At 44.3% G+C, this 26895-nt stretch overlaps 1 protein-coding gene across 1 annotated transcript in view; it reads right to left on the minus strand.

Annotated features, from left to right (window-relative positions):
* Positions 1-26895, minus strand: part of ROR1 (receptor tyrosine kinase like orphan receptor 1) — a gene marked incomplete at both ends in the record, with an annotated part of 400347 nt that overhangs the window by 39243 nt on the left and 334209 nt on the right. The window lies entirely within an intron of this gene.

Genomic DNA, 26895 nt, shown 5'->3' on the forward strand with positions numbered 1-26895 from the left:
CTACAATCAATACATCGCCTGAACAAAATAGCATTTTTCCTCTTTGGTTTCTTTAAGTTAAAGTACTTTAAAGCCAAAGTCAGGAGAAACAAAATTTCCTTCCTGGGTTTAATATTCTCATATCCTTAGGCAAGCTCTCTGAGCCTCTGAGCCACATATATGGATGGTAACAGTTGACCTCTCTACCCTATTGGCCAAAACTCATGAGGAGCCTACCAAACAGAGGTAATGTGATTATTATTAAACTAGAGGCCCAGTGCATGACATTTGTGCACTGGGGGGGGGGGGGGCGGAGGGAGTCCCTCAGCCTGGCCTGCACCCTCTCGCAGTCCAGGACCCCTTGGGGAATGCCCACCTGCTGCAGAGGTGGGAGAGGCTCCCGCCACTGCTCTGCGCTCGCCAGCCATGAGCCCGGCTTCTGGCTGAGCAGTGTTCCCCCTGTGGGAGCACAGTGACCACCAGGGGGCAGCTCTGGTGTTGAGCGCTTGCCCCCTGGTGGTCAGTGCACATCATAGCGACCAGTCATTCTGCTGTTCGGTCGATTTGCATATTAGGATTTTATTATATAGGATTATTACAATGACCAAAGAGGACACTTATGTTTAAGGACAATTATTTACTAAGCTCCTACTTTGTAACAAGGACTATGGTCAGGACTATGGGGTGAGGGTTGAATGTGGGAATGTAGAGAGCCCAGTAAAATAGAAAACCAGGTGAATAAAAAAAAAACAAAAAAAAAAACTTGATAGGGCTGATTCTTAAAGACACTAGTTCTCAGCTGCTTTCTGCTCCCTAGTCACTAAAACAGTCCTTTTGAAGGTGGAGATGGGGGAAGTATCTTTAGTTTAGACTTGAAAATAGTCTCTTGCAAAACTTTTAAAATATAACCTTTAAATACGATTACAGATGAATATATCACATCCTCGACATAAAGACATTGAAATTTTAATGTTGCAAAATCCTGCAAGCACTCTAGATGTTTACTTTCATAAATCCTAGAGCAATGTTGAAGTCTTTTTGGCTCACATTTAACTTGGGTTGTAAAATTAACCCCACTTTTATTGGGTAACTAATACCATAAACCCATAGGGAGAAAGAAGGTTCTGGATGACCTAGACTTGCATCTTGGAAGCCGAAGTCCTGAGACACCTCCCTCCGTCCCCTGCTATTACAGATGATGCCTTTCTATCCCCAGGCATTAGCGGAGCCCCGGACTCGTAAGGTGTCATTATGAGAACACCTCTTCCTCCCCCACACTACATTCTCGAGGCCTCAATTTATATCTCTTGGGAGGACAAAACCCTGGAATTACCCTCCATTATAAATCCCCAACCGACTGGGAGTTCCCATATTTTATGTGAGAGGCTTAGGCTAAACTTCTTACCACCTTTCCAGTTCAAGACTCTAAATAGACTCTTTGAATACTTTTTTTTTCCAGAATAAAATGGAATGCAACTCCCTTGCCGAACATTTCTTGTCAATGAAAGGCTTCGAGCTGCAGGTGGATTGGATTTTTGACTGTGCCCAGAATTCCTGACATTCTGGCCAGTCTCTTGGGGGCAGATCTAAAAAACTCACACGAAACGCACAAACACAAACAACAAACGGCATCTGCTGGGGAGCGGCGCTCAGCCCTGGCTGCTTACACGACTCTCCTCAGGCGGCTTTGGAAATACCAAGGCCGAGCCCCACCTCGGACCTATTAAATCCCTCTCTCGGGGGACACAGCTCGGGCATTCATGCTGTTATAAAAGCTCTGGGGTGATTTGAATGTGGTTGAGAACCACAGCACTAGAAAAACAAACAGGTATTAAGTGCCTGCCACTCTCCCTACTGGGTACTGTGCTAAGTGCTCTCTTCAAAGCTGCCCCTTAGGCAGCGTTATCCTCTGTATTTTACAGAGCAAGACACTCAAATTCAGAGAAGTTAAGTAAGTGGCTCAAATTCAAAGCCAGTAAGTGGTGGGCATAGGATTTAAACTTAAAATTTAAGCTCAAGCCATTACACCGTGTTGTTAGATCTGTAATGACGTTCTCTGCTTTTCCAGACCCTCTTTTAACTCAATCAGCCTAATTTATAAATAAGGGACTTTATAAGGTGCCTTTCTTGTGTACCAGGCACTAAGTTTCACTTAAATATAAAACTGACATTAAGCCTGGCCGGCTTGGGTCAGTGGATGAGTGTTGATCGACCTCTGAACCAGGAGGTCATGGTTCAATTCCCGGTCAGGACACATGCCCAGGTTGCAGGCTCGATCCCCAGTGTGGGGTGTGCAGGAGGCAGCTGATGGATGATTCTGTTCTCATAATTGATTTTCTATCTCTCTCTACCTCTCCATTCTTTTCTGAAATGAATAAAAATACAATTTTAAAGTTTAATGAAAAAAAACTGACAGTAAGTCATTTAATCCTGACAACAGTCCTATAAAGAAGGTGAAGATATAATTATTCCCATTTTACAAATGAGAAAACTGAGGGTTGGGAAGAGTAAAGAACTTGCCCAAAGTTACATAGCTAGATTTGCCCCAAACTAGTGCTTGTAACCATGGCCCACAGCTTCCTGCCAAATGGCCTGGTCATGGAAATGTTGGCACTACCTACAGGGGTTTTGCACTGTGAAGATGCCGGGTGGCAACAAAGGTTTTCTTTTAAATGTAAAGTCACAAGTGCCTTTTATCCTTTCCATTTTCCCTGCTGGCCTGGGCTGGAGAGAAACCAGCGCTCCTCCAGCATCCATCAGCGTCATGCTGTTCTCCAGCGTACACTTCTTTCATCCTGGATGCCCTCCATGCTCAGCAAATTAAAAACATGACGCGGCAAGGCTGCGTGAGCACAAGGGCACTTTCAAGGAGTGCGCCAAGGCTGCGCTACAGAGAAGAGAAGTGTGGCTGAAAGGGCAAGCGGCATTTCAGCCGGTCATCACAGCGGCCGCACCGCCCTGCACGGCTACCTCGCCTCGCGTGACTTGGGGGTGCAGGGTTGCTTTGTGATGGAAACTCATGTTTCTCCCAAAGGTCATTCAGTGGCCACATCGCCAGCCTCTTGGACCCCCCCAAACTCGCTGTCATGTGACGGAAAAGCAAACACAGCCTGCCCTGCACCGCCAGGGTCGCCCCCATTCCCCAGGGGAAGGAGCTTATAAGGGATTGTCAAAAGGAGCCGAGAGTGATCGCAACCACTGTGGCAGCAGAAGGGTCCGCCCAGGAAGCATGTACAACAAGGAAAGGGATGCACGGCCACGGCAAGTCGCAGCCCAAAGGAGTTTGACAGCGACAGTGGAAGCCCATCGCTACAAATGCTGGGCAAGCTGCTCAGGTCAGTGAGCAAAGAAGGGAATTCTCTGAAAATGAGAAGCGCATTGTACAATAGGAGGCCAGATGTTAGCATTAGGGGAAATGGGATGGGCCTTTCTTCATACCAGGCACGCCCCCAACTTTCTTCCTCGTCAGATTTTACACTGGTGCAGGGGCAGGGCTAGTAGACTAAACCAGCTGAACTGATTCTCCCTAATGAGTTAGGCCCTAAAAATTCCCCTTTGGGGTAAGAAGATCCCATTAAAATGCATGCCTTTCCTTAGTGAGAAAAGAATGGATGTAAAGGTACTCTGCTAACTATAAAATCTCACTTAAACAAAAGAATTAAAAACAGGTACTCAAACAAAAATACTTGTTTACCAATGTTCATAGTGGTCCTATTCATAGCAAAAAAAAAAAAAAAAAAAAAAAAAAAAAAAAAAAAAAAAAAAAAAAGAAAGAAAGAGAGAGAGAGAGAGAGAGAGAGAGAGAGAGAGAGAGAGAGAGAAGGAAAAAAAAGTTGGAACAATCCCAAACACTCATCAATAGATGAATGGCTAGACAAAATGTGAGGGATATATACAATGGAATAGTATTCAGTCATAAAAAAGGAAGGAAGTACTCAAACATGACACAATATGGAAGGGTCTCCAAACATAATGTAAGTGAAATAAGCCAGACACAGATGGCTATATATCAAATGATGCCATTGATAGGAAATCTCGAGAATAGGTAAATCCACAGAGACAGAAAGCAGACTGGTGGTTACCAGGAGCCAGGGGAGGGAGAAATAGGCAGTAATTAGTCAATAGGTGTGGAATTTAATTTTGTGGTGAAAATACTTTGGAATAGACAGAGGTGGTGGTTGCACAGCATGTGAATGTACTAACTGCTACTACATTGCTCACTTTACAATGGTTGATTTTGCGTTGTGTGAATTTCACCTCAATTTAAAAAAGATCTCATGTAGACACAAGGGACAAGGTAGAGGAACTTTGGGAGAGGGACAGTGGTTGGAATTTGAAGCTACAGAGCTGGGGAGAGATTTGGGGGGCAATTTTGTGGGTTCTTTCCAAGCTGACTAATTGGCTAGAAGCATTGATAATTTACACAGTATCAGCAGGCTGCTTTTTTCTGAGGCTCATAGCTCTTCAACTGGGATGCCAGGGTGGTTCTGCCCACCACCCATGGCAGCTTCATAGGGATAGGTTGTAGTGAATGAAATAACCCAACACTTTGGAATTGACCCCACTCAGCCCTCTTAACTAAGAGCCCCATTTTATGGAATGAAGATGAAATCACATCAAGATGCCTGCCCCCAAAGACCTGAATCTCGATCTGAAGGAGAACCATCACATAGCTCAGAGGGCTGCAGTGCCCCTAGGTATGCTTTAGTGCGCGACTCAGCAACGTGTGGGTTATTTTTTCTCACGCAGGAAATAATTTCTCTTTAGCCAAGCAAAAATAACTTACCAGTGCCTTCCCACAAGACCACTGTGGCCATAGATGCATGGCAAGTATCCCTTTTTAAATTCGTAAATCAGGCCGCATATTAGTGGGTCCGGTTAAAGCATAGCACACAGTGCTTCCCAGGCCCAGCTCTAGGAACCTCAGGTCTGGGTGCAACGCTTCCCAGCTCAGAGGCAGGGTTCTCCCTTGGGAGGTGCAGTCAGATCTCTTTAAGCTGAAAGTCAGCTCCGTCTTTTAATTAAAAAGGGAGATATACGATAAAATGAAAGATCGAAGCAGAGGCTGCAGAATTATTCCAATGTAGATAAAAGATGAGAGACACAGAAACTCAGAGAACAAATGATATTCTGATGTGGTCAAAAAGTTACCACCTCTCCAAAAATACCTCCTTGCTTTTCCTGAGAAGATTTGGAGCCTTGAAGCATCCTTGGTTAAAATGCCCAGCAGGAGCCGGGGAAATACTTTGTCCTGCCAGCTTTCATGTACACACCTTGGAAGAGAAGGGGCATCAGGAAAAATACAGGTGGAGGCGGGAAGAGCTGGTGGAGTGAAGGAGAGAAGGAGTGTTGTCGGAAGAGCCAAGAATACACTCTGCCTCAGGGTGGCTGTGGTCAAGAAATTACAGGTTAGATATGGGATCCCAAAGTTATGTCACACTCTCTGTTTTCTAAAGACCAATCTGAAAGTGGGCATCAAAGAGGGTTAGGAGTCAACATACTTGACCTTTCAAAGGTCATCAGCTTTCAAAGTGAGCCAAGCAAGGCACGTCCACCCAGAGGGGTTCTGACTCACAGGGAAGACGTCAATCTACAGGGCTGAGAATTCTGCTCACTCTGGTACCCCTCCTTCTCCTCCTGGAATGCCTCTGAGGTGTCCGTGTCAGCATTACGGGCTGTCTCCCACCTCGGAATCCCAACCATTGTTAACACGTTATTTCCTTAGCAAAAGAGTCCCTCGCTCTTTCTCACACCATATTTTTTTTTTTTTTTGCTTTAAAAATTAAATTAAAATTTTAACTTTCTTTTTCCTCTTGGCTATGAACCATTAAAACAAACAGATGAATACGGTTCTGTCATAGTTTCCAGAGCAGCACATAATAGTTACTTGTGTCCAACTCAGAAATGAGAAGGTACTGGCCTCGCTTCACAGCGATGTTTGGAAACACAAGGGTTGCGTTTCACTTTGGAAAGGGAGCAGAATTACCCAGGCTTGTATCTCACAAATGTAATTTTGGGGAAAATTATGCATGCAATACATTTTATTCCTATTTAAACACACATTAGAAAACGATAGCATTGCACTAGCATGGTACTTGCAGGACTGCGGAAGATCACCAATGAAAAGAATGAGCGATTTTTGCCCTCTCTTATTTACTGAGGCCATGGCGGCAGGGTAGCTTTGCACCTTCTAAGAAGACCTGGGTGTTTTCACGTGTCCTCCTAGGAAGGGCCTGCTTTACGCCCAGCTCAGGCTGGAGCAGGGAATGCATAGGAGATACTTGCAGCCCCCAACGCCCCCCCCCCCCCCCCTGCCCACTTCTCATTAGAAACCCTTTAGATGTTCTCTGGCAGGTCTCCAAGCATCAGGCATTCAAACCACCCCCTAAATCTGCCCATTGAGAATAATGGGAGTTTAGAATAATATGAAATTCACACATACCAATCTGGTCAGATTTTCTACCACAAATGTTACTAGGATTGCTTTGATTTTTTTTTTTTCACTTTCCTTTTATGCCTTGGGCCATGGATTGAAAAAGGAGAAGGTTTGTGGAAAGAGTGGTAAAAGGAATTTAGGGACTTCTTAGGAGGGTTTTAATTTCATCTTGGTACTCAGAAATGGGGTGAAACCCGATCCCCAATCCTTGCTTTCCTGTTTCGTCTCAGCTTTGTTTCTTATTCCTTCTGCTGATGGCAGTTATGAAAGACTATAGCAGCTCCCCCTTATCTGCCTGGGATGTGAACCATCCCTTTGTCCAGTGTATCCAGACTGTGTGGCTTACCTGCCTGTTAGTCACTTAGTGACTTTCTGAGTTATCAAATGGACTGCCACAGGATCACAGTGCTTGTTTTCGAGTCACCTTTATTTTACTTAATAATGGTCCTAAAGTACAAGAGTAAATGATGCTGGCAATTCAGATATGCCAAAGAGAATCTGTAAAGTGCTTCCTTTAAGTGGAAAGATATGTATGTATAGGAAAAAAGCATAGTACATATAGGGTTTGGCACTATCCATGGTTTCAGGCATCCACTGGAGGTCTTGGAATATAACCCCCATGGATAAGGGGGGGACTACTGTACTAGCCTCCATAAAAAGCAAGAGTTTAATGCCTCCCCAAACCCCCTATCCCCAACCCAAAATAAGGCAATGCAGAGGTGCCCATGCCAGACATAGAATTTATACGTTTTTTAAAAATTGTAGTCGAGGCAGAAATTCACATTAGAATAGAGATTGATTTGTGATGCACCAAATGGGAATATTGCAATTGCGATCTGTTAAACAAGGGGTCCCTGGAACAGGACTGTGAAATCCAATGGGTCCTTTAAGGAGAAAGAGGAATAGGGGTGGATCTGGGGGCTTTAACTAGAGTGGAAAAGTGGCCTTTGGATACCAATGATATAATTTCTGTTTGCCAGGACTTTACAGTCTAGTAAAGGGAGAAATATAAGTGATATAAATATAATCTCTGTTCCCCTTCCCTTCCCTCTCTGTTCCTCTCTCCCTCACTTTTCACATTTCCCATTCTTTTCAACCAACACATGTGTTGAAGCCTTGTGCTGAGAATAGGAGAAGGGTATTCATCTGAGACTGGGAAGGCTTCTAGAGGAGGTGATAGCTTAAAAGAGGAACAATTCAACAAATCATGGATTAACTAGCCAAGGTAAGCAGAGTCAAGAGGCAGAGTGAGGCTTAATGGGAGTAATGGGGGTGGTGGTGCAAGGGGTGCTGGGTGTGGGGAGGAAGGAAGGATGGGCCCAAAGGTAGGGTTTATGGGAGTAAAGAGGTTCAGCACACCATTCCTTCCCTGTGTACTCACATCATGCTTTCATATTCCCTTAGTCTTTTTAAACATAGTCTTATTTTAAACTTGCCACCTCAAAATTATCCAATATAATAAAAGGCTAATATGCAAAATGACCTAACGGCAGAATGACCGATCGCTATGACACGCACTGACCACCAGGGGGCAAACATTCAATGCAGGAGCTGCCCCCTGGTGGTCAATGTGCTCCCACAGGGGGAGCACTGCTCAGCAAGAAGCCAGGCTCATGGCTGGTGAGCGCAGCGGTGGTGGCGGGAGTGGGCCTAAGCCAGCAGGCGGACATCCCCCACAGGGTCCCGGACTGTGAGAGGGTGCAGGCTGGGCTGAGGTCTCCCCCCCCCCCCCCGAGTTCCCAAATTTCGTGTACTGGGCCTTTAGTGATAATAGTAAAAGGAGAAGAGAGTAGATTTTATACTAAAGACAAAGAGACACCAGGAAATGGTGTGATTAGTGACAGTGTCAAACAGAGGGACTAGAGATCTAAAGCTGGAGATTAGGCCCAGGATGGTAGGTTCAGCTGTAAAGGGCAGAGGCCACAACCTCCCTCAAGAGCCTACGATAAACGCAATACAGAGTACAGGTCATCCCATGGTTTCTATGCAGAGAGCTGTGCCTGTGTCAGAGGTGACAGGGAACAGTAAGAGGTGGCTTGCAGAGTTGGTGGAGGGGAATTGTGAGCGTAGGACAGGCCCCATGCCATATAGCTGTCCCCGGGGCCCCCCATCTTATGGAGTCATTGAGTTGGAACAGGATTTTGCAGGCCTCTTGTCTAACCCTCTCTAAAGGTGAAAGAACCAAGAGTGAGTGGCTATGTGACTTTCCCAAGTTCACAATCAGGTGGGCAGAGCACAGTGTGGTGGAATGACAGCTGCCTTCCAGCTGCATGTGCCCTTTGCCAGGTGTTTATCTCTGAGCCTCCACGTCTGTAAAACTGGATTATTAAGTAATGCGTACACGTTTTTATTTGCTCATGATAGTTGCTTGTGAAATATAAATTCTCCTTCTGCCTTATTTTAGTCTAGGAATCAATACTATTCTAGGCACCAAAGAGAAGAAAACCTAAAAATCCCCCACCCCATGCCCCACTGTAGTGTAGTGTTTACATTGACTTAGATTTCTAGCTGGAAGCTCTTTCTCCCACTTAAAAAAATAATTTGTATCTTAGAGTTCCTTCTCATTGTACCAAAGACTAGTCATGTGTAGCATTATGCATGTGTGTGAAGTCTGTGGACATGCTGGGAACAGAAGTGGGTGTGGCTTATGAAGTCAGAAAAGCTAAGACCTAGGGGTTAGCCCTTAAAAAGCAAATTTGACCAAACTGCTGCTTCTACTCCTCCTTGGTCTGCTCCATAAACTGCTCCCATCCCATTACAGGGGATGGGCTCCATTCTCAGTCCCAACTATGGACCTGAGCACATGGATCCCAGCCTCTTCACCTACTCATGGGCATGGATCGGCAGCTGTCCCTTGTCTATGCTGTATCACCGTCTCCCCCATCTCGGTGGGTCATTTTCCCATCAATACACCAATGTGCTATAACATCTCCCATCTTAAAACAAACTCTCTTCAGACTGTCCCTGGTAAGCTACGTTCGCTTTTTCTTTTTGTTCCCTTTTATCACAGACATCTCTCAAAGGAGATGTCTACACCTGCTTTCCCCAGTTCTCCCAATTGCTTCTGGACTCACCGAAAGCAAGTCTTTGCTTTGCCATCCCACTGAAAGCTCTTGTTAAGGTCAATGATCTCCATGTTACTAAATCCAACAGTGAATTTCCAGTCTTTACCTTTACTGACCCAGCAGCAGCATTTGACACAGTTCATTACTCCTTCTGGAAACTCTTTCTTTTACTCTTCTCTCTTGGTTTTCTTTACTTCATTGGCAGTGACTTCTTAGTCTCGTTTGCCAGTTCAAGATTTCAGTCATTGAGATCCCTAGGCCCGGTCCTCAGACCTCTTCCTTCCATTCTCACTTCCTAACCTGATCTTTCTGACTCCTCCCAAAGTCATATCTCTAGCTCATGCCACTCTCTGAACTTCATTCTCCATATTTCCACTTGGGTATCCAAAAGGAATTCAAACTCAATATGTCTAAAATTGAATGCTTATTTCCCTTCAAGAACACTCTTGAATTCTTCCTCTACCCCAGTAAATAACAATTCCATCCTTATAATTGTTCATAACAAAAAATTTTTGCATTCTACTTGTCTCTACACTTTCTCTCATAATCATATTCAAACCATCAGCTCATGCTTTTACCTCCTCCTTCAAAAATCTACCCATAACACACCTTTCCTGCTCTAGTTCAGACCACCATTATCTCTGCATGATTTCCCTCCACAAAAGTCTCACAACTGGTCTTGCTACTCACACTCTTGGACACTCCCCCTTCCCCCCACCGCCTCCCAGCTCTTCTCAACATGGCAGGTGGAGGGAATCCTTTTAGGACATAAACGAGCCCATGTCCCTCCTCTGCTCAAACTTCTCCAATGGCTTCTCTTCTCATGCTAAGTAAAAAATGGAGTCCTTTCATAGTCTTCTGCCCCCACACCTCTCTGACCTCATGCCCACCACTTTCCCTCTTGCCCTTATCTGACTGATGATTATGCATTGCATTTAGCATCATCATATATGCTCTGCATCAATGCATTAATCATTTATTATTTATAAACAAACTTCACGGGGACAGGAGGGACAATGCTATGTCCCCATTGCCTAGAACAGCACCTGGTAGGTGTTAAGTAGTTGACACCTAATAAATATTTAATGATTGAATTAAATTTCTCCCACTTTTTATTAACTTCAGCAAAGAGGGAATCTGAGTTCATGTAACAACTGAAAATTCATAATTAATTTCCACTTCCCCACCCCCGCCACCCAATTTCCCCATGACTTTAGTTCTGCTGACCAGAAGAATTAGAGCAGAGGAGGAAAATGGGCAACATTTAAGAGTAACAACAATTTAACTTGAAAACTAAATTAATTCCCAAAGCACTTCTTGAATTCCACCCCTCGCCTCCCACCTGGCTCAGGTGCCTACCACTGCTCAGCTGACTCACCACGGGAGTCCAATAACTGGGAGGCCAGCCTCTGATCTGCTGCTCATTCAGTCCTCCGTGAGGCTGCCGCAGGGCCATCCTTAATGGAAAACGGTGTTGTCCCTGTGACTGACACTCTCCATAAACCGCACGGCCATCCCCAGGTATACAATACACTCTGGTTACTTCAATATGTATGATATTGGAAGGCCAAAGGTTTCTTAGCTAATTAAGCTTACATTTCTTTATTTTTTTCTACCTACTTTCACAAGGTATCAAGATTTTACTCTATGCTCAAAAATATCCTTAGCTTTAAAACAAATGACCCTTGACTTTGAGCTATGGGTACCATTTGTAATCATACCTTGATGTTTATGAAGATACCATAATGCCTTATGAAACAACCACAAAAAGGTGGGAGTAGGATTGATCCTTTCTGTGCCAGGTACCCTCCAGGTTGCAGAGTATCCACATTTTCTAGTTGACGAAACTGAGGTTTGGAAATGAAGTCTCTTACCCAAAGCCTTAGGCCTTGCTCCAAATTTCCTGCTGTTTCCACCATAAGGAATACTATAAAGCTGATACAAATATACATAAAATATGTACACATGTAATTTACTGAAAAAGACAATGCAGAACACTATTTTTGCCCAGATAATGCTGCTGTGTAAAATGGTTATACGTGCAAAGGAAGCAGTGTAGATGCGAACAGCTGATCTTGATTTTATTGGACCACATGTCCTTCAAATTGCCACAGTCCTTAACAATGATACAGACGTCAGATTCACATATTGAGAAAGCAAGCTTGAGAGGAGGTACTAGATTGTCTTGTTTCACTGCTTAGACTCAGCAGAAGGGAGAAAATTTCATAAGCAGAAGTTGAGAAGGTTTTCTGGAGAAGGAGAGGAGGGTAAATTAAGGGAGATATCTAAAGCCAGAGAGAAAGAAGATGAACAGAAAAGACACTCCCCGCCCCGGCTCCCAGGCAGTCTGGCTTGACGCTGCAAACACTCGTCCCGCCTCCTAAATATTAACAGGAAAAATGCTGGCCAAGTAAATTCCAGGCTTCTCTAGGGCACTGTCTGACAGGCAGGATGCTGGGACTGATCCTGGCATTGCTGAGTGGAAAAGTCAGTGGGCTGGAAATCAGAAGGCCAGGGTCCTTGGTCCTGATTTGGCTGCCAATAAACTTTATTACCATGTAACCCTGGATAGGTCACTCGCCCTCTTTTGTCCTCAGCTACTCCATTTGTATAACATAGAAACTGAACTATGTGGTATGTTCTTTCCAATTCTAATGTCCTTTCCCATCCTAACTATCTATGGTTACTGTAGTTTAATTTCCTAGCATATCCCACCAGGACGGTTGCAGTATCCTCCTCACTGGTCCGCCTCTCTATCTCCATCCTGGACCCTGTCTATTGATCTTTCCTGCCGCTGAAGAATGTGCTACCTAAGAGGTGGATCAGGTCATCTCTTGCTCACAACTTCAGTGACTCTCCACTGTACGCTCCCCGGGGGACAGCCTAGTGCGTTAACAGAGATCACCAGGTTCCCGGTGACCAGCCTCACCCACTTCTTCAGCTCTGTCTCCTGCCATTGCCCACCTTGGACTCTAGGACCTCATGATAAAAAAAGGATGTAGTCTCTGAACATACCACATCATCAGAGACATTTGTGTCCTGACTGTTTCCCTTCCAAGAAATCCATCCTCCCCCTTTTCACCTGGATCACTACTCTGCATCCTTCCCATTCTAGTTCAGTTTTATTTCCTTTAGATGCTTTCCTGATACTGCTAGATGAGTCCATGAGAAGATGCTCTCTCTAGCATCCCACACTCAGTTCATGGTACTAGGACTATTTGTTGTGATGTCTGTTTCTCCCGGAGGCAGAATGTTCCTGAAGTGGAGCAGCTGTTCGTATTTTTCCTTTGTCGCTTAACCCACCCCCAGTCTCACTTCCAGCAGAGCCCAGCACATTTAACCTGGTTCATAGAAGGCACCCAATACATGTTTATGGAGCTGCACGCTGTGCTTCTCCGCTGCGGCTGTGCAGACTTCCTCCAGACTCTGCACCGTCCGCCTTCAGCAATCTCTCGCTTGAATACAGTCCCAAAGGGGGACCAAGACAGGTTCCATCCATATTTCTTAACTTCACTTAGCTAGCTCCCCAAGAGCCTTGCAGCCCCAAATCTGTTAGTTTCAGAGTTGGCAGGTCAAAGGCAGGCCCCCTGCTCTCCACCCCTCCCCCCAGTTTCTCCAGCCAGCAACGAAAAGGCCTCCCTGTCCCCGGGGTCTAGCTTGCTGTTACACTGGGCTCCGAGTACAGCATCGTATCTGACTCCATGAGGGTATTATTTTAAGCATTACTAAACACCCCTAACCTATCAACTCCTGGCTTTGTAGTCATTTCCAGTTGGAATGTCTTCAGGCTGAAAGAAGACAGGTTTGTGAAAAGACATAAACATCGTTGGTGAGAGGTGACATATGTTTTCTCCTAGCGAAAGCAAGGCACTCCCGTAGATTCTGCAGTTTTTGGACACTGCATAAAACACATCTCGTAGGCAATTAATCTCCTGGCAGGCTTTGAGTGAAGCAATTACTCCATGTTTTCCTTTGTCATTGTTCGAAAGTTTAACAGTGCATCTATCTACTTTATTCGTGTCTGGAAAGCCAAAGACCGCCTCACAACCTCTGCAGCAAACAGATGTAAAAACACTTAGTGTTCACACGTTTGATTTAAATATTGACAAATTTTTTCATTAGAACATTAAACCCTTAGCTTTATTCATCTCAAATGCTTGCCAGGAGAGTGACTTCCCCCATTAGAATGACTCCCAGTAACTCAATACAAACTTTGCAAGCGGGAGAACCACAGAACCTGGTAGTCTGTGCTCACATTCTGCGGGGAGGCAGCTGTAACTGGTTAGGGACCGGTGCTGGAAATAGTATTTGGAGCTCTCTTGGCAGATTTCTTACATCGTTATTCAATATGAACTGCAAATCATATGCTCATAGTTATGAAAATGTCAGGAAACTCCTAGTGTTCATGCTTTGTTTGACAAAGCTATTTTCGAGTTGTGTTGGACCGCAGAGGCATCAAACATTTGGGATGGAGAAGAAAAAAACAGCCTCCCCCTCCCCACAGTTTTGAAAAGTTGGTAATTCGGTCCTATATGACAAGAGCTCAACTCCGAATGGATGGACGTACATTTCACACAGTCTTGATTAGTCCAGGATGTGTGTCAGGGCTACTAGAGGTCTGAGAGGAAATGCAAGAAACTTGTTCACTTCTTGCTCAGTTTGAATCAACTGAGCTTCAGATCAGGGTCAGCAAACTGTTTGACTCTTAACTCCTAGCGGCAGCTGAGCAAAGCCCAGGGCCAGGGCCAGGCATAAGAGAAGAGAGAGAGAGCCCAAAGCGAAGAAAAGTAAGGTCTTGATGGAGAGAGGGAGGGGAGAGGACAGCGAAAGAGGAAGAACAAGAAGGAATGTTAAAGAAAAGCAAAATATGAGGAAATAATGAATATCTAACAATAATGAAATAAATTTGTATGACATTTCCGCATAGATATTATAATTTAAATTTAGATGCTCACCATTCTTGCAAGATGTGTAAGGATATTCATAATTTAGCCTTTAAAAAACAATGTTGTGGAAATTTTGAAAAAGAGAAAAACACAAAGAAAAATATTAAAGTCACCATATCCCTAAACCCACAGATAATCATGAACAAGTATCATAGATTTTTTATTTACTTATTCTTATTTTTAAATTGATTTTAGAGAGAAAGGAAGGAAGGGAGAGAGAGAGAAACATCAGGCACACAAACATCAGTTGCCTCCTCTGTGTGTCTGACTAGGGATCAGACTGGCAACCTGGGCATGTGCCCTGACCCGAGACCTTTCAGTATATGGGATGATGCTCCAACCAACTGAGCCACACTGGCCAGGGCTCATATATTTTTCAAAGCACACATACTAGTATATACACACAAATGAATTCTTTTTACAAATTGGAATTACATTGGACATAGTTTCTTCTTTTTAATATAATACGTATAGTCTATGTCATTAAATATTCTTCTAAAATATGTTTTTTTAGTGGCTGCAATTAAACATTTAGGTTGTATCTATTTTTTCATTATTTATAAAACTGTTGAGATGAATATCTTTGTGTATGAATTTTTATATACACCTAGGTTACCTCTCTAGGCAAAAACATTGAAATTGTTTTCTAGGTCAAAGGTACTAGTATGCACATCTTCAAGGATTTTTACATGTATTTCCAAATAGTCTTCTAAGAAAACTGCCATAATTTATATTTCTATCATCAGTCTAGGATTTAGTGTCTATTTCCCTCACTCGCTGCTAACAATTACTTGCTAAGGTGTCTCCCTAAGTACTATGACTTTTTGTTGTGTTGTTAATCCTCACCCGAGGATATTTTTTTCCATTGAGTTTTTCAGAGTGGACAGAAGAGAAGAAGGGAAGGGGGAGAGAGAATGAGAGAGAAAGACAGAGAGAAGCATCAATGTGAGAGAGGCACATCGATTGGTTGCCTCCTGCATGGGCCCCACCTGGGGTTGGGGATTGAACCTGCAACCCAGGTATGTGCCCTTGACTGGGAGTCAAACTTGAAACCCTTCGGTGTGTGGACTGATGCTCTAACCACTTAGCACACTGGCTAGGGAGGTACTATCACTTTTTAAGATAACATTTCATTATTTCCCTTAGTGAAGTTAAATATATTTTTTATATGTTCACATATTTGTAAAATATTTGTATTTTTTATTATGTAAACTGCACATTTTATGAATTTTCTCAGTCCCCTCTACTATTGGTATTATTAGTCTTATTAGACAGACAGATTTTAAGACTAACTTATCCAAGATCACATAGTTAAGTGGCAAATTTGGGTTTTCTAAGTTGGCTTCATGTCATGCCAGGCACAATGTTCTTTTATACATTCCAATGATAATAATGTCTTAAGTGCAATGTTAAAACCAAATCCACTGAATAACAAAATTAATAAAATCAAGAAAATTTGCAATAGTACAACAATGTATAGTGCCCCATCATAAGGAGTATCAAATATCTCGCTGGTCCTTGATTTGTAATCATTTTGCTTAAAGTCTTGTGCTTAGAATATTTGCAGAGATATAGCAGTGGCCTAATAACCACTTTTATAATGTGTTTTTTTTCATTTGTTATTGTGTGTGTGTTTTTTTATCCTCACCCAACAATATGTTAATAGATTTTAGAGAGAAGGGAAGGGGGAGAGGGAGGAAGGGAGGGAGGGGAAAAGAGGGAGAGGGAGAGGAAGAGGGAGAGGGAGAGGAAGAGAGAGAGAGAGAGAGAGAGAGAGAGAGAGAGAGAGAGAGAGAGAGAGAGAGAGAGAGAGAAACATTGATGGGTTGCCTCCCATACATGTTCTGATGGGGGATCGAACCCACAACCTATGTATGGGCCCTGACCAGATGACACTCCAACCGAGCCAGGGATATTATGTGTTTTATTTGAATGATCTCTAATTTCTCTTCCAGATTGGCAGACAGAAAATCTGTAGAAAGAGATACAGAGGAAGGTGACGATGATATATGGGGATGCTGTGTTGGTTGATAGTGTGTTCTGCTGGTCAGGGGGCAGCTACTAAAATAGTTGACTAATTGACACTCGGGGCACTCGTGAGTAGAAATGAACTCTGAAATGAGGGAGGAGCCATCCTGCTTTCCTCTGGGCCAAACTTCACCTGGAGCATCAGGTGTCACTCTGAGCACCAGAGTTCAACAGGGTCATGCATATACCATCCCTCATGGAAAGCAGAGACCGGGATGGCAAAGAGAACTAAAATCATGTCCTCAGAGGAATGGCTGAAGGAGCCAGAGAGGTGAACCTGAGGGGAAGACTTGAGGGAACATGAGAACAGATTCCAAATGTTTGAAGGACACTCTGTGTGCCCTATTGGACAGATGCTATTTGAGTTCCCACCTCATCTCCTTATCTCCAGTCACAAAACATATTTAGGGACAGTCTACCAGGTGCCAGGCACTGTTCCTGCCCTTAGGGATGTAGCAGTAGACAAGGCAGAGTTCTGCTTTAAAGGAACATGCCTTCTAAAGGTATCTGCTACATGAATGTTGAGGATGGATAGGTGCAGAGTGAATGAGTCAGACTGTACTTACCAAAATGGACAATAGAGGAGGAACATTTGGATTGAGATGGCAAATGAATGGTGTCCTCAGAAATGGATGAAGAGCACTAGAAAACACCCGTGCCTAGAAAGCTGAAGCCAGAAGGCCTGAGAAAATGCCGATTAGTTCCTTCTTGCCCATTCTCCTATCACTAAATCACATCTCCAATTAAAGCTCCACCCGGTCAAGCCGTGTTGATGGCCCCCTATTGCTTTTAGGACAAAGTGCAAATTCCTTAACCTGATGCATAAAGTAACACACAAATTGGAGCCAGTCTACCTTTCCAGTCTCAGGCTCTGCTGTTCTGGCAAAGAGAAAAAGACTCAGAAAACTCCTGCCTGGAGTTGGCTCAATGCAGGCCAGGGGCAGCCCTTCAATGAACTTTATTGGTTCCTTCATTCAGCCGATATTAACTGAGTGCCTGACCTCAAGCTATGACAGCTGGTGCCAGTTCCAGTGCTCAAGGAGCTCATGGTTTAAGAGGGAGTAGCAGCTAACTATTGACATGTCTAAGGGCTACTGCCTGTGATGCGGCAATGACAGGGAAGGATGCAGCGGTAGTTCTATTCATTCACCCTATAGATATCGAGTATTTACTATGTGCCAGCCAGTACCCTTGGTGCCAGGGCTCAGTAGCATACCAAGGGCAGGACAGGGGAGCAGTCTTCTCTGGTGCAGCAAATATGGGGTGCAGGGTCAGTGGAGAATTTAAAAATAACAATGAAACCAACTATCATTTAGTCTGCTTTCATTAGCAGTATGTATGTGCAATTCTAACAATGTCATATGAGATACTCCTTCTGCCAGAGTGATGCTCCCACAGCCCTACCCTTGGTACTCCACTGCTGGGGCTACAGCAGTGAACAATGCATTCCAGTTGGTTGGGGCGACTCTTTTCTTCCAACTTTAATATTAGAACTGCCCATACTGGCTGGCCACTGGCCCATCCAGCAGCAGACCTCAGCTTGATGTAACATGTGACTACATTCTGGCCAAAGAGATGTGAGCAAATGGGAAGTGTATTGTCTAGGGGTCAGGCCCTTGCAGACGAAGAAAGAGAGAGGATGGAAGGGAGAAAGAGAGGAAGGGAGGTAGGGAGAGAGGACTGTGTCCTTAAAATAGAAAAATAAAAAGGGTGTGCTTCAGACTGGAGTGTAGCCATGAAGATGCTGAAGAAGCATCTAGGATGAGATCAATGCCACAGGTTGAGACTGGCAGAGGCGTAATATAGCCTGGGCTTCAGGGAGAGCACGGGGAACTGAACTACCCATCCAGCACTGGGCAGCCTCCTCTGGACTGGAGAGAAATCAATTTTGTTTAAACCATTATCTATCTATCTATCTATCTATCTATCTATCTATCTATCTATCATCTATCTATCATCTATCTATCTATCTATCTATCTATCTATCTATCTATCTATCTATTATCTATCTATCTATCATCTATCTATCTATCATCTATCCATCTGCTCATTCATTATAATACCAGTTTAGACTGTATCCTAATTAATCATGAGAGAGACAAGTAAAGGACATATATAGTTCATCCGGTGATAACTGTGCACAGAAAATAAAGGGGTGGGGAGAGTGAGTGCTGGTGGGAGAGGGGGCTGCAATATCACTGGTGCTGTTAGACCCGCATCATGGTCTCATTCAGTCGTCACTAGCCACCTGTGCCTGTTTCAGCCCAAACAGAGATGTGTGGTAAGTGTAAAATATACTCTGGATTACCCCCACCCCCGACCCCACCCCCAGAAGAGAAGAAATAAAGAATGTAAAATATCTCATTAATATTTTGGATCTATCAGGTTAAATAAAACATATTCATTATTTTACCTGCTTTTACTTTTTAAATTGTGGCTCAGAAAATTTTAAATTACATATGTGGTTTGCATTTGTGGCTCTCATGACATTTAGCCTCCTGATAGCAACTCCACATGGTCCCCCCCCCCCCCCCCCAGTTCTCCCTGGAGCCTGTTGCCCCGACCCTGTCATTGATTGCCCAGCAGCACCATCATAGTATGTCCATGGTCCTGTTCATGGGGAGGGGGTCCTGTTCTCTGGGTGTCAGAGTTTATCAAGAATAATCATGATCAACCCATCGACCCCTTTAACGACCCAGGAAAGAAGGCAAAGTGCCCAGCTACCTCTTTGGAGAACAGTTGAGAAGCACTTAAAGGTGTTGCCTCTCAAAGGAACACACCTTCCCCAACTGGACTGCCACAATATGCAAATCCACCATGAAAGGTTTGCTGTTAAGTTAAATTTTTTCCTAGAGGGCGCTTGTTTAAAAAGTGGCATTTGAGAAACTCTAAGGCACAGTGTCCAAGACTGAGGGCTCTGGAGTCAGATAAAGCTCTGCCCTTCCCTGGTCGTGTGGCTTTGAATAACTACCTAGCTATTTCAGGCCTTTAATCATGTCCAACGCCAGGATATCATCCCCACACCTCACACGACGGCTTCACCTTTCACACACATGCCCTGGATAAGGCCAACTCTCAGACTATAGACTCCATGCCTCCATCCTTTCCTCCTAAGAAGCTATTCAGAGTCAGACAGACGGATAAAAAAAATCTGACTACAAAAATATGAATCACCTTTGCTTCCACTCCCTGGTGAAAAAACTCTGCCCGTGGGGAGTGGGCTGGGAAAGGCAGTGAAAGGCAAACCACGTTTTCATGGGAGTACACACAGCAAATCTCCAAACTCCTCTCCTGTACACACGGCATTCTGCCTGGAGGCTCAGGGTCAGGACTGCGTGGAAAAAAAAAAGTAACCAAAATGGCTTTTCAAGAAGGAGGAAAAACAAGGCAACCCGGTGTGTCATCAGTGGAATGTCCTTTGCTCATAGGCCCTTGGATGACGCCAGCCAGAGATGGCCTGTGGAGGTGATGGTGGCTGACGCGCGATGAAGTGTTTCATTAACACTGCCAAACCGTGACAGCAAATACAGGTCCAAATGCTACACCTTCCTGTGTCACTCAGACATAAATCTTACCTTACTTCACAGGGCCGGGAACAGCTTTCATCCACGAGCCACAGAGCGGACCAAGTGCTTTAGGTGCGTTATTCCATTTCACCGACCCGCAGCACTGGGAGCTCGGTATCCGTAACCCGAGATTACCAAGGCTCAAAGAGCCTTCTCAATTTCACCCATCCAGTGAGCAGCAGAATGGGGGTTAGAATTGGCTCCATCTAATTCGTAACTAGTCTACTATGCTGCTAAAAATATAGACAGTGCATGTTTACACTTATTTTATTTTTAAATATATTTTTATTGATTTCAGAGAGGAAGGGAGAGGGAGAGAGAGATAGAAACATCAATGATGACCAAGAGTCATGGATCGGCTGCCTCCTGCACGCCCCACACAGGGGATTGAGCCTGCAACTCAGGCAAGTGCCTGACTGGGAATCGAACCATGACCTCCTGGTTCATGGATTGACGCTCAACCACTGAGCCACGCTGGCCACAGGAATGTTTATATTTATGATGAAATATTAAAGACTTATACATTGGACTCATTTTACCTTGAGTGTTTTAATCACTTTGATGCTAGTGAACTGATCTCCCCGACCAGGACGTAGACTTTGTCACTGAGAATGCCTTGGGAAGGACATGTGCATAGCGGAGCCAAGGTGGCATCATGGAGAGAGGACAAGATGGGGAGGTAGGCAGGCCCTTTCAGCCAGCTGGGGTGACACTGGGGCATTCTGTAAACCTCTCACCTCTCTTCTTGCTTATCAATGAAATGGGAAGACTTACCACCTACACTGTCTGTGTCGCAGGACTTTTGTATGAGAATGGATGTGAAAATGTTTTTGTGAGCCACAAAACCCTCTGTGCATGTATCAGACTAACCAGTGGATGCAGTGGGTGAACGGGTGTGAGAAAAGATCAAAGACTGGGAAGACTGAATTCCTTCTATAGGCCCAGATAATTTTGGGAAATACGATTTCATCATTTGTTTGAGAAAAGAAAATCACCCTGTTTTTAATCCAAACCAAACTAAATTAAAATATAGCATGTGCCAAGTTGGGTTCCTGCTTAAAAAGCACTTTCCATACATTATTTCATTTGATCCTCAACATCACCCGATGAGGCAGATATTTTAAAAATGAGAAAAATAAACTTGAAGAGACAGAGTAGCTTCTATTTGATCATCTGGCTATACATTGGCAAGGTGGGGACTCAACGGACCAACAGATATGTTGATGTTACATCTAATGTTCTTTCTTTATTCAGTTTCCTCTGAGCAGAGCCTCCATTCCCCCACCCCCCTCTATTCCCTGCCAAAAAAATGTTTAGCAGCATAGCATTTCACATCATTGATCAACCACTGGTCTTAGTTAATCGGGTGTTGGTAGAGAAGCATATTTACTTTCTAGTACTGTCCTATCACTCAGAGGTTTCGGAAGACAGTAGACTTGGCCTCTACCCTCAGGTAGCATGTAATTGCTCTAGACAGGCAAGATATACAATGTTGAAATGACTGGAGAAGTGTTGTGTTAACCCATATAGCCTGGAACCTAAGTGTAACAGCTCTGGCATAGGAAAACGCTAATGAGGGCTGCGGTAGTCAGAGAAAACTTCCTGGGGGAGGTGAAACATAAACTTCGTCTGAAGGTCATGGCAGAATGGAGGCCAGAGACTACATCCTCAGCCCAGGCCAAGTATTCCTCTTACTACACAGATGAGTGCCAAAGGGGAGAATAGATTATACATTTAACATGCCCTTTTATTTGTAGATAGGTGTCTGTGACTGTTTGTTATCTAAAAGGCTGGTCCATGTGTTAATTAAAATGACCATTACATATTGGTAGAATCATCGAGGACAGTGCTCAGAATTACATACTGCTTTTGGAAAAGAGCTATAGTTTCTGAGGTAAAACATTAGAAAAAAGAAAAAAAAGGTATTCTTTTATGTGGGTTCCCCAAAATGCAGCCTGGCAATCTAAAAGCCCAAAGTAGGAAAGCTTTCCCATTTGAAACTGCCTTTATATCTACCATACGCAGATTCACCAGGCATAACATTCCAAAAATGGTGACACAAAATGTCTACACCATCTTTTTAAGTCTGACACCACCAGTTTAATGCTCGGCATCACTGTTCGGAGCAATCCGTTTTGATCCGAGGAGGTACGAAACACAGCCACCCACAGCCGGAATGCGAGGATCCTAGAGAAGAGCGTGGATTAACTTGAAAGTGCAGGGAGCAGGATGGCCTCGTTTCCCTAGTGACCGAGAGTTCACAAGAAACTCCCTATTTGTTTCAACACATTGTAAATCTGCGTCTCCAGTGCCAACCTATGTGTCTGACATAGAGTGAGTCCTTAAGAAATAAATATTGAAGGAATGAAGAGCTGCTTTCTTTGATGATTTTGTACTTTATAGTGCTTTGAGAGTCTTTATTATAAACATAATAATGTCGACCATTTTTTGGCACATGTATGCTGAGCACTTTAGAAATATGATCGTATTTGCACCATGCAATAATCACGAGAGGCAGATATTACTACTCCTGTTTCACAGACGGGAAACTGAGGCTTAGAGAAATGAAGCAATTTGCCCAAGTTCACACCCAGGTCCACTAAATGCCTAAGGTCATGACATCAACTCTTTGTGCAAAGCTATTCAACCTTGATGTGCACCAGACAGGAATAGAGAGAGCAAACACAGAAAATAGAAGCAATATTAATAAAAATAGCTAACATTTATCAGGTATGTATACTTCTGAAATGATATGCATACTCTATCTTATTTAATTATCATCACAACCCTAAGAGGAAAGTTTTATTTATCCCCTTATACAGATGAGTAAAAAGAAATATACAAGAATTTAAGAAATTTGTACAAGATCACCTAGTTAGTAAGTAGTGGATTAATGTACCAGATATGAAACTGAACATATTACTTAAAATACTATTCTTAAAAAAACCCAACCAAGAGAGGGAAAATGGTGGCCAAATAGATAGACCTGTTGTGCACCTCCTCCCAGAGCCAGACTGAAAATACAGCTAAATTGTAGAACATTCACCTGGAATTACCAACAGAGGTCCAGCTAAGGAGGAGACAGATCAAGGAAAAACAGAAAATAACTGGAGATGGGTAGGAAGGGTGAGATTGAAAGAGGAACTGACCCAGTTCCCAGGGGCCGCAGGCCTGCAGGCTGAGAGAAGGGGGAGCCTGGGCTATGGGAGGAGCCCCAGAGCCCAGAATACCAGAGCCAAGACCCATGACCCATGTAACATCCAGCCTCAAAAGGCTGCAGGGCCAGTTGGAGAGAAAGACTGGAGCCAGTTGGAGAGAAAGCCTCGGTTTCTTTTTTTTCCCCTCTAAACCCAGAGCACAGGAGTTTTCATTTGCAGCTACTCACTGGAGGCTTTGGTGTACAGAGGGATAGAGGAGGATATAAACAAGTTGGAAGAGTATACCGTGTCCATGGATTGGTAGAATCAACATCATTAAAATGTCCATACTACCCAAAGCAATCTATAGATTAAACGCATCCCTATTAAAATACCACCAGCATATTTCACAGAGCTAGAACAAACACTCCAAAAATTTATATGGAACCAAAAAAGACCCTGAATAGTCGTAGCAATCTTGAGAAAGAAGAACAAAGTTGGAGGAATTACAATACCAGATATCAAGTTACAATACAAAGCTACTGTACTCAGAACAGCCTGGTAGTGGCACAAAAACAGGCATATGAATCAATGGAACAGAACAGAGAGCCCAGCAATTGACCCCAGCCATTATGCTCAATTAATATTTGTCAAAGGAGGCAAGAGCATGCAATGGGGTAAAGACTGTCTCTTCAATAAATGGTTTTGGAAAAACTGGACAAGTACATGCAAAAAATGAAACTAGACCATGAACTTACACCATACACAAGAATAAACTAAAAATGGATAAACAACCTAAATGTAAGTCGTGAAACCATAAAAATCTTAGAAGAAACCCAGGCATCAAAGTCTCAGACATCTCTCATAGCAATATGCTTACTGATACATCTAGGGCAAAGGAAACTAAGGAGAAAATAAACAAGTGGGACTACATCAAAATAAAAAGCGCCTGCACAGCAAAAGAAACCATCAACAAAATGAAAAGGGAGTCCACTGCATGGGAGAACATATTTGCCAATGATACATCCAATAAGGGGTTAATATCCAAAATATATAAATAACTCAAACAACTTAACAAAAGGAGGACAAACAATTCAGTTTAAAAATGGGCAAAGGACCTAAATAAACACTTCTCCAAGTTGGACATACAGATGGCCAAGAGACATATGAACAAATGCTCAAAGTCACTAATCATCTTAGCGATGCAAATTAAAATGACAACAAGTTATCTCACACTGGTCAGAATGGCTATCATAAACAAATCAACAAAGGACAAGTGTTGGTGAGGATGTGGAGAAAAGGGAACCCTAGTACACTGCTGGTGGGAATGCAGACTGTTGCAGCCACTGTGGAAAATATGGATTTTCCTAAAAAAATAAAATAAAATGGAACTCCCATTTGACCCAGTGATTCCACTTCTAGGAATGTATCCTAAGAAGTCTGAAACACCAATCAGAAAGAATATATGCACCCCTATGTTCATAGCAGCACAATTCACCATAGCTAAGATTTGGAAACTGCCCAAGTGCCCATCAGTAGATGAGTGGATAAAAAAGCTGTGGTACAGCTGCACAATGGAATACTATACAGAGGTAAAAAAGAAGGAGCTCTTACCATTTGCAATAGCCTGGATGAACCTGGACAGAATTTTGCTAAGCAAAAGAAGCCAGTCAGAGAAAGAAAAGTATCACATGATCTCACTCATATGTGGAATCTAATGAACAAAATAAACTGATGAATAGAATAGATCCAGAGTCATAGAACCATGAAACAGATTGAAGAATTTCAAAGGGAAGAATGGGGTGGGGGAGTGAGGGTGGGGTGGAGAAATTTACCATGGAATTTATATGCATACTAGAGGCCCGGTGCACAAAAATATGTGCACTCGGGGGGGAGGGGGGGTCCCTCAGCCCGGCCTGTGCCCTGGGACCCCTTGGGAGATAACGACCTGCTGGCTTAGGCCTGCTCCCGGGTGGCAGAGGGCAGGCCCAATCCCTAGGTGCAGCCCCTGGTCAGGCTCAGAGCAGGGCCGATTGGGGAGTTGGGGTGCTGCCCCTCATCATGCACAGAGCAGGGCGATTGGGAGGTTGTGATGCCACCCTCAGTCACGCTCAGGGTAGGGCCAATTGGGGGGTTGGGGCACCGTCCCCTGTCACACTCAAGGCAGGGTCGATGGGGAGGTTGCGGCGCCACCCCCTGTCACGCACAGAGCAGGGCCAATCAGGGGGTTGGGGCACTGCCCCCTGTCATTCACAGAGCAGGGCCAATCAGGGGGTTGGGGCACCGCCCTCTATGACCCACAGAGCAGGGTTGATCAGGGGGTTGGGGCGCCACCACTCTCACACTCAGGGCAGGGCCAATGGGGAGGTTATGGCTCTACCCCGTCACATACAGAGCAGGGCCCGTGGGGGAGGGGTTGGGGCACCGCACCCTGTCACACACAGAGCAGGGCCGATCAGGGGGTTGGGGTGCAGCACCCTGTCACACACAGAGCCGCAGGGTGATCAGGGGGTTGGGGAGCTCCCCCCTATCAGGCACAGAGCAGGGCTGATCAGGGGGTTGGGGCGCCTTCCCCTGTCATGAACAGAGCAGGGTGGATAGGGAGGTTGTGGCCCCGCCCCCTGTCACACACAGAGCCACAGGGTGATCAGGGGGTTTGGGCGCTGCCCCCTGTCACACTGATCCCAGTGCTGGGAGGCATATTAACCTTTTACTATATAGGGTAGAGGCCTGGTGCACGGGTGGGTGCCGGCTGGTTTGCCCTGAAGGGTGTCCTGGATCAGGGTGGGGTCCCCACTGGGGTGCCTGGCCAGTCTGGGGGAGGGGCTGAGGGCTGTTTTCAGGCTGGGGGTGACTGAAGCTCCCAACCCCTCCTTTTTTTCTTTTTTCTTTTTTTATTCTGGGCCAGCTTTAGCTTTGAGGCTTGGCTCCAGCTCTTAGGCCTCCACTGCTGAAAGTAGGTTTCTGGCCTTTGCTTACAATGTTGCGATCCTGCTGGCTGAAGCCCGGAGGACTAAAGCAGGTTTCTGGGGTTTTTTTTAGCTTCTATATTTGTTACATAGTTGCTTAGAGTTGCAGCTCAGAGGCCTGCAGTGGCAGGCGGGGAACGTAGGTTTCCTCTGTCACTGAAGCAAGCAAGCCTCATGTTAGTTTCAAGCTGCCTGGCTGCCGGCCGCCATCTTGGCTGGCAGTTAATTTGCATATTGCCCTGATTAGCCAATGGGAAGGGTAGCGGTCGTATGCCAATTAACATGTTCCTCTTTTATTAGATAGGATATGCATAGCCCATGGACATAGACAATAGTGTGGTGACGGCCTGGGAGGGGTGAGTGCGGGGTGTAGGGGGTCAATGGGAAAACAAAAACTAAAGCACAACAACAACAAAAAAACCAAAGGGGACATCTGTAATACTTTCAACAATCAAGGTAAATTAAAAAAAAATACCCAATCATTTTATTTGTGCCTAATTTACCCCTACTTAGCAAAAATTAGACTATAACAATATAAAGGCAAATAATTCTGATTAATCAAAATATTACAGTGAATGGGGAATTTATGGCCTATCCAATAAGGTCCTAAGCTCAAGGTGAAGCTGGTTCATGATCCCTCCCAGGAATTCACTGGGATGGCTCTATGATTCCCCTCACTGTTCACCCCATTTCTCAGCGGTGCTGCAGGCCGGTGATGCCTGTTTGAATTGTGTCCATCAGAAAAGGCAACGTGTCAGTGTTATGAATA

Source organism: Myotis nattereri (genome assembly GCF_964212035.1).
Source record: "Myotis nattereri genome assembly, chromosome: 3".
NCBI classification, from domain to species: Eukaryota; Metazoa; Chordata; class Mammalia; order Chiroptera; family Vespertilionidae; genus Myotis; species Myotis nattereri.